Source organism: Pezoporus wallicus, unplaced genomic scaffold (assembly GCF_028554395.1).
Source record: "Pezoporus wallicus isolate ANWC-B61680 ecotype Strahan unplaced genomic scaffold, APGP_CSIRO_Pwel_v1 contig_2456, whole genome shotgun sequence".
NCBI classification, from domain to species: Eukaryota; Metazoa; Chordata; class Aves; order Psittaciformes; family Psittacidae; genus Pezoporus; species Pezoporus wallicus.
Genome location: NW_026637053.1, coordinates 778,618 through 787,811, shown reverse-complemented (window position 1 = coordinate 787,811; position 9,194 = coordinate 778,618).

Genomic DNA, 9,194 nt, shown 5'->3' with positions numbered 1-9,194 from the left:
CCTGTATTAATTTTATCTCATTTTGAGCTTATCTGCAAACAAAAATCAGAATTTTAATCAGATGAAACATCAAGGTGGCTTGAACATCACTTCTTTGTTTTATTGGCTTTGTCACTCCTAGTGAGTTTCTGAAACTGAACACATTAGAAATTCTGAATCTTACCTACCAAGTCATTAAAACAAGAGATTTAAAGCTGTGCCAAGCTTGTCTTCTATTCCCCTCTGCATGACATTCAGCAATTTTTAGTCTTTAGAAAGCTATGCTTCCTGGAAAGAGGTTTAACAGTCACATCTGGTTCCCAACTTCACATTCTTTTCTTTTCCTCCATTTTGCATTTGAATTTCTACAATTGAGAAGATGTGAACAGGTTAAATATTTATGTACAAACTCCACCTGCACAAAGAGCATTGCCCACACTAAACCTTCCTTACAGGTATGAATTTGGGAGTTAACAAGTTAGTAGTATTTGTTGTGCAGTTGATCAAAGCATGAAAGCAGTTAACAGGATGATGACCTAAGATACTTACTAATGGATTATAATGGGCTATCAATTTCCACAAACCACATATTAAAGCAGGGTAAGCGCTTACACAGAGAACGCTTTCCTATTGGCCATATCAAGACAAACATGTGCACTGTTGCAGAAGTTGGCACGGTCTGTTGGATGCTTCTCTCTCCTTCATAGCACTTTGTGTTTAACTGGATCATCTCTAATAACTGAAAGCTGTTGGCTTCTGATCCTGTTTTTCAAGGTAGAATGTGACTGAATATCATAGAAGATTACAAGAAGGGAGCTTTAATTCCAGTGAATATAAGAAAGTCTGTGGTGGATACAATGCACAAACAAGTGCAAAAAAAATGCCAGATTTAATCCTTTCTACATCTGTCTTTACTCAGCACTTGATTTGTCAATGTGGATATTCTTAGACAATTCCCATTTCTTGACTGAGAGGGGATTTCATGTCTGAACCCCTTGTGTAGATAAGAAAGTTTACGGAGATGTATGACAGCTGTGGTTTTGCCCTTTTATTTTCATTTTTTTTTTAACGTTTGTAGGATCCCAGATGATGCTTCTTTTATCTATAACAGACAAAGTCCTCACAGCCCCAAGGCCTTCATCCAAAGGAGTTTCTCCCTTTAGCTGCCTCTGCAATTATGTTAATCCCCATGCCAGCTTCCTTCACACAGACCTTCTTGCTTTGCACTGTATGGGCCATCCTGGTCCTGACCATCCTTGCCTTCCGGCTCAACAGACACGCGGAAAACAGGAGTCTATCTGGGAGGTGGCATGCACCAGAGGAACATCTACACTGAATATAAGGATAGCTGGCAGATAAGTTTTGTAAACTATCCTCTCATGTTTTGTAGCTCACAATAAAACAGCCTGTGCTGTTCTTGATTCTTGCATGAGGCAATAAAATGACCATTTATTGCAGAGTCATAGAATTGTAGAATCGAATAATGGTTTGGATTGGAAAGGACCTTAAGGTCATCTGGTTCCAACCCCCCTGCCATGGGCAGGGACATCTAACACTAGACCAAGGCTCTGTCAAACCTGTGCTTGAACACTGCCAAGGATGGAGCATTCACACCTTCCTTGGGCAACCTGTTCCAGTGTCTCACCATTTTCACAGTAAAGAATTTCTTCCTCATATCCAACCTAAACTTCCCTGCTTAAGTTTGAAACCATTACCCTTGACCTATCATTACAGTCCCTGATGAAGAATCCCTCTCTGGCATCCTTGTAGGCCCCCTTAAGATACTGGAAGGCTGCTATGAGTTCTCCATGCAGCCTTCTCCAGGCTGAACAGCCCCAGTTTTCTTAGTCTGTCTTTGTATGGGAGGTGCTCCAACCCCCGTATCATGGCCCTCCTCTGGACTTGCTCCAATAGTTCCATGTCCTTCTTATGCTGGGGTCATCAGCATAGCCTTAACTAACAGCTAAGATTTACCTTGTGGCTTTATATTGTCAACAATGAGGAATGTACTGGCAGTTGAACAGTAAACATAAGTGATTATAAGGTTGATCTCACTTGAAAAGAAAACAAATTATAAGACATTTTTAAGCCACTAAAGTGGCCTTTAGTAAAAGAACATATCTAATGTCCATGGGAGCCTGGGAATTACTCATCTTCTAACTCTGGACTATCTGAATAAAGGGCAAAGATGAGGTGCCAGAGCTTCAAAGAAGTTGTGCACCCTCTCCTCCTCCCAAGGACAACATACGTCATTTGCTACGTGACATGTGCACAGAATATTTTGGTCTCCATTTTATAACCCCAGTGTACTTCAGCGACTGCTGCTTCGAGTGTCCTCCTTCAGTGGGAAAGCCACAGTGTCTGAAGTGTGCGTACTCTGTCTAATCATATCTTCTTGCCAAAGGTCAGATTTCCATATGTGTGCCCAGTAATAAATACCCATAATCTCTGCCAAATAAGCCTTGATTGTTGGCATTTGTTTCACACTTGGTTTTTTTTTCCTGTCCTTCAGAACAGATGTTGGATTCAAATCTACCAAAATCAGCCTGGCAAATATTTGTCCACAGTTACCTCTGACAGTTTCCCATCCACACATTTTTTGCTTTGACTTTGTTTGGCCCTGCTGCATCCTGCCTGCAGCTATAGCTGAGCATTGTTTCTTAGTTCTTTTCCCTGTCTTTGGGAAAATGGATGCCCAGTAAAGCAAAACTCCATCCACTTCATTTGTAAAAGCAGACAAGGAAATTATACAACAGGTCTGCAATGCGACTCTATCCTCTCTTTAATTCCCTATTAACCTCAAGAGAACCAATTAATTTTTTCACTGTGCTTCAAGTACAGCCATTCTTTGGAAAGCTTTTCCCTGTTAATTGAGATATTGTCTGTGTATTTTGCAAATTCAAGCCTTATTCCTGCCTTCTAATTTTTTAGTTAAGCTCCTTTTCCTAATCTACCCTTTGCACTCTGATCACCTCTTAAAAAGCAGAAGACCTCAGTCTAACAGTCTGAGGTCAGACTGTAAATTCAATACTGATGTTAATCTAACAGTCACTTCCAACATACAAAACTTTGTTTACAGCCTTTAGTGTTATAGTTTGGAACTAATATTAACCCTTAGGCAACTTTCAAATTATAAAATGCCATATACATAGAGCTGTAATGTCTGTGTTGTAATACACTTTCGTACTGGCAGATGGAGTAAGAGACTCATACCTAGAAAAAGGGGTCCTGATGGTGGTACAAGTGTCAACATTTGTGTAACTGAGTGTCAGATGAACAGAGTACAGAAAACAAAGGGTAAAATTAAAAAGGAAAGAAATTGACTGTATGAAAATTTATCTTTTAGGAAATGAAGCTTCATTAAGAGCTGAACTATCTTGAAAACTGCATTGCCTTTCGTGAAATTCCATGATGAAAAGAATTGAAAAGCATTTTAACAATGTTAGTGCAATTAATTTTGATCCTTTTCGGAACAAATTGTCATGTTTGAAATGCAAAGCTCTTTACTAGTTAATTATCTTAGGGTAATGCTTTTCAAATTTCCTGAAACAGCATCTCTTCCAGAAACTTCTGTTTGAAGGAACTATAAGAAGGTGCTTTTGTTCCCATTCAGAATGAGCACAACCTTCAGAGAGTCAGAATTTTCATATAAAATTCTGATTGCTGAGCAGCTGAAAATAATTGGGATGATGTTATAGCAAAAGGATTTTGAGAGTCTCAGTGGAGACAATAATAAAGTTGAGAAACTAATTGTAAGGCTGGTGTACTAGTGACCACATTCTTCCCCTCTTCTGCCAATGTAAAATCTTGTGGGAAAGGTAATATTAACATTTTTTTTGTTCTGGATCTTTCCAGAAAAAGCCAAGTCCTCTTGATCTCTCATTCTCTTGTTGATGTAAATTCAATACTGATGTTAATCTAGATCTGTACTGTTGCACATGATGTCCGAACATGACTGTGTTGTCTTAATTTTAACGCTGGGGACCATCAGGACATCTCACAGAAACGTACTGGTGTAAACTGGCAAATATCTACCACTGGAATACAGCACTCAGACATACATCAGAGATAGTTATTTCACTGTTAATTTTGCAACCCACAAGTCACTTGTGTCCCTTGTATTTTCACCAGTTAAAGCTTCTGCACCTGGAAATCTGCTGATTCTGGGAACTTCATTAAAAGGTCATGAGATAGAGTGAAATACTGGCTAGTTCTGCTGCCTATACAGTTTTAACAAATGAGGTTAAAGCTTTGCTTTGTTTCCAAAATAAGCAAATTCAAGCAAGCCTATAGAGAAGAAGGGTTTGATTAGTCTCTGATGATACTTGCACAAATTCCAGTTGTGTTAGCACATCTCCATTTACATTACAGCCATCAGTTTAGACAATTACCTTTTAATTATCACGGTGGTAACTGATTATTCATTCAAGTGATTATTATATTATACAGTATTTACTAGTATTAGTAGCTATGTTCTCCCTTTTGTTGGGGACTTCTTCTCTCCTTCACTCAGGGACCCTTTCCTTTTGCACACTTTACTGAGTATCCCACATGAGAAAACAACAGTATAATGGAGAGAATACTGCTTAGTGAAACCATTTCCCAAGATGGCCTAATATTTGGCAGCTGTACTGGTTTCAGTCAGGCCTTTTGGGGATTAAATTCAAGTTTTTGCTTGGTTTTCTACTTCAGAAATAGCAGCTACTAATGAAGTGGTTTCCACAAATAAACTTTCTTCTCTTTCTTCCTTTTCCTTCCCTCTTCTTTTGCCAGATTCCACTGGCAAGTCCTTTGTGTAACTACAACTTCTATCTTAATCTAATTAGTACAAATTAACATCTCCAGCTTGAAGGATGAAAGTGGTTCTTGCTCAGATAAGGAAGAGAATATGAGGAAGGATCACCAGATGGGGGCTGAGGTTGGGGCTGGGAAAACCTCTACACCTGGATACAAAATGGTCTGCAAACCCTGCTGTGGAAAAGCCAGCTTCAGAGCTAGAGAGATGGGACTCCAATTCATCAGCAAAATCCCCTGCAGTTAAGTCACTGCATTTTTGAAATACTGGAGTTTAGCAGAGGATGAATTTGGCAGCTGTTATAACTTAAAAGAATAAAAGAATTTATATATCCTTGTACAAACAATTTTGCCATCAAAGCAGGCAAGAGATTTTTATTCCTCTCTTTCCTTTGCTTTTGTGTGTGTATCACAGGAACTACAGTTTATAAACTCTCAAACTCTCTGTAAACACTGAATTAAAAAACAAAATGATTGTATGGTTTGGCAGCAGTTCTGAGAAAAAAAGCAGCAGTGGAAAGGCATTTGATGCACTTTTGTTGGCATAGAAGTAAATATGAACAGAACTATGCATGGAAACATCTTCTGTGAGAAGGAAAACAGCATCAAGATACTCTGTTTCACTTAGAATTTCATACTTAATCTGCAGCAAAATTACAGAAATATTAACTTTCTCCCTTGCTAAGGACACGACAAGGGTTCAGGTGTCCTTACTGTTTAGCACTGCTGTGAGACCTGTTCTGCCCACCATTTCCAGCTGGGACAGAAATTCTGGTCTCTTGTAGGCTTCAGGTGTACGTCAAACTGCTTACAAACACATCGCTGAGTATTCTGAGTATTTCTCCCAATCTACTTTCCTGTCTTTTCCCCCATAGCTTCCCTTTCCAATGTCCTCTATCACAAAGAATAAGGCTTAATAATTTATTTTTGGCAAGCAGGGAAAAAGACATTCCAGGTACTGAATAACCCGAACTAATGAGATTATTTTAAACACAAATGGCAACAGAATGTAAGTAAAACCCAAGCATGTCTTTCATTGGATGGGCTGTATCGACACTGCTGTTTTTCTCAGGCTCTCAAACTCTCAGTATTCCTATTTCCTTTTTCTTCGGTTCCCAGCACAAAAGCTGGCTGTATAAAGCTACATAGCCTATACAAATTTATAACTCTACTAAATTATAGATTCTTAGAAAGGGTAAACTTTCTAAAAAGTGTCTAGAGATGGGCAAGAGACTAAGGGTTTGTATCAAGGTCTCGTTCATGGCTGTCTCTGCTCACCATGCCCCAAATTTCTCTGGATAATGCAATTAGAGCTGCTAATTCCTGGGGCTTTTCCCAAGAGGGATCCTGGCCTAATTCAGGGAGTGATTGAGCTCCATCCACAGAAAGAAGTGTTAGTGTATGTCCACCTGCTGCATCCGATCGCATGCCTGAAACTGGCGCAGAGTTGATTACATGCAAGGCACTTTAATCTGTAAATTTATACTTTTCTATATAGTTATTAACATTTTCCCTCTCCTCCTCACATGCTAAAGGAAATCTCAAAGGACTTTTTTTTTTTTATGTTGTTTCCGAAGAACCCACATTGCTGGGCTGCAGAAGATCCACAGAGGACAAGTTCTTGACAGGATCCTAGGCTCATATTGTATACAAGAAGCTAAAGCCAAGACTTTATTATAAAAGGTAAAGATTACTAACAAGATTTCTGGGAAAATCTGATTGGCATGCTGATATTCTGAGCATTAAATATGGACAGACAGTATACATTATTGCGGGGTCAGAACGGCTTCAGGCAGATTAGTTTCACTTCGAACCTCTCCTAAAAGATATGTGGCATCTTCAGATCGACTCACTTTTAACATTTTTAAAGGAGTCTTGCTGCGTGCTGAATACATGAGAGCTGCCAAGGAGATGGTCTTCAAATTTATCTTTTAATTTTTGTCCAGTTTTTAACCCAGGAGCTGGCCTGTGTCAGCTGGTGAATGAAAGCTCAGGAAGTAAAACTACACAAACAATTTTCTGTTTTATTTTTAGCCTCATTACTTAATTGATGTCTTAATGATGACACAGTCCTTGTTTTCTTTATTTTTGGTTACATAGGCTGAAAAGCGATGTCTGAAATAAGCACTGGCATAATCCTTTTAATTACTCCCCTTTTCTAGAGCTTCGTGAGCGTACAGGCTCTCTTACATGATTGCTAAAGCAGCCTTGCAGCCTCCAGCCACATTTTACAAGAAAAGTTGTCTCTACATCTCAGGGTGTATATTTCAGTGTTAGATCCTGCTGTCATGGTAGGGAGTTTTGTGTACACCATCAGGTGATTTTGTGTGTATTTGTTGACAGCGGTGTTGCCAAGGGACTTGCAGCATCCAAGACGTGTAACTTCTGAAAAACCCTCCAAGAGAGCTCCTGTGTGGCAGTCCCTTGAGAAGGCATAAGGCTCAGCAATAAGTTTAAGTCATCTTGGTGTGACAGTAGCAATTTTACAGTCTGCTCTGCACTGCAACAGGACTAATAGTTCAGTTCAGAAGGCTGATGAGATTATTTCCTTCACGGGAGGCTTTTCTGTCTCAAAGTCAGGCTCAGTCTTTAAATTGCATTGTTGCAGAAATACAGGAAATAAAGCAACTGCTGCTGTAGTAACCCTAGTTGTGCTAGTACAATGTATGTTTAAATTTAATTCAAAAAAAACCTGAAAATGGAGAATCATGTTTGTGTGGTAATCTGTACTTTAAAGGGTAGGACTTCACGTGGTACTGCCTGTACACATCAGCAGTGAGGAAGAACCACAAAGCTCACCCATTTCCTGAGTTCCCCTGAAAACAAAGACCTGCTAGATACTGGCTGGTTGGCTTCCCTCCAGTGTGGCTTTCTTCTAACACACATGCTTGTCCTCCCCTCTCTAAGATCTTGGTATGAAGTGTCTTCATCATCTCTTGCTATGTTTATGACTTGCTTGAACTCTAAGAAAGAAGAAATCCCTTGGCCCTGTAGTTTGTCCCCTCAGTTGACCCGATTTTCCTGCTTTCCACTCACAGTAAAGCAGAGATGCTATTCCAGAACACAAAGTGATAATCTTTGCCAAAGATGTGCTTATCTGCAAGTGTCTCCTTACAACTGGGCAACATTTTTGCTCTTCTGCAGGACTGCAGGCACAGCAGACCCTGTTGCCACACTGAACATTACCCTCATGTTGTGCTGCTTTCAAATCACAGCTTCCCACTTTGGTTTTGCTTCCAAACCACAGAGACTGTTACAGTCTCTGCAAGGGTAGGAAACAGGTGGGGAAATATTTTGGGGCTTTTTACATGTGCTTTGCTCTGATCTAAATGCTGGCATGGGGGAGAGCAGTTTATTGGTCAGTCATACATGGGTGGCATACATCCACTTTCTTCAATCAAAGATGATGTGGTTTAGACTCTTCTTAACAAACAACTTAAAACCAGCTGGTTTTACACTGTCGGAAGGAAATACAGGCTACATATGAGAATCTGCTTTCTTAGGAGATCTGTGTGAATTGTGAATCCCACACCTGTTTCCAGGGTTGGCAAGCACAGCCTTTTCGCTTTCACACAGGAAGAAGGGCCTTCTGCACTTTGAAAATAACCTCAAAATTAGGCAGATCAAAGTACATTGTGACAGTGGTGGGTGCTTTTACTTAAAAAAAAGAAAAAGAAAAAAAAGGGAAAAATAGAATGTTTCCCTTTAAAACTCATGTTTTGCTGAAGTTTCTCTTCTTCCCTGGGACTCCTCGTTATTTTCCCACCATCAATCATACTCCCCAGTGAATCAGCTCATCCACTTATCTTCAGCTCCTTGCAATTTCCCAATGAGGTTAGCAACAGCAAATTGCTGTAGTTCAGTAATAAAAGCCAACCTTTTTCTGACTTGGCTGTTGCTTATTTTCCTAGCATGGATACCAATAAAATAGAAAGAGGTCCCTTGAGCAGCACATCTGAGAAGCTGGAATGCTTTTAAGTGTGACAGGTTACAAGAGGCCTTTAATCTCCAGTTCTCTTTAAAATGAACTCCGTGGAGGAAATCCTAAATAATTATTCGTAACTAGAAACCTTGTAAAGAGTTGCAGCAGAGTTTCAACTACTCTACTGCCTCTGTTGTTGAAGCAGCCTTCCCTTACACTGAAGACTAGGTAGGGCTGACTGCTTCTGTTTCCCTGCTCTTCTGCTTATGGAAAACCTCTGGTGTTATGGAGGATAACTTGTCCTAGAGCTATTGTAATGCTCTGTTGAATCAGATCAAATCCTCAGCTATGTAAATAGTTATGTAGGGTTTTTATTAATCTCCCTCCTCCAGTTTGCTATCTGTTTACAGAACTAGTTTGGATGACAGCACAATTCCCTGCATGTAGGGCTTACTGGAAAAGGTGGAGTGGCAAGGAGGGATGGGAGACAAGTGACATG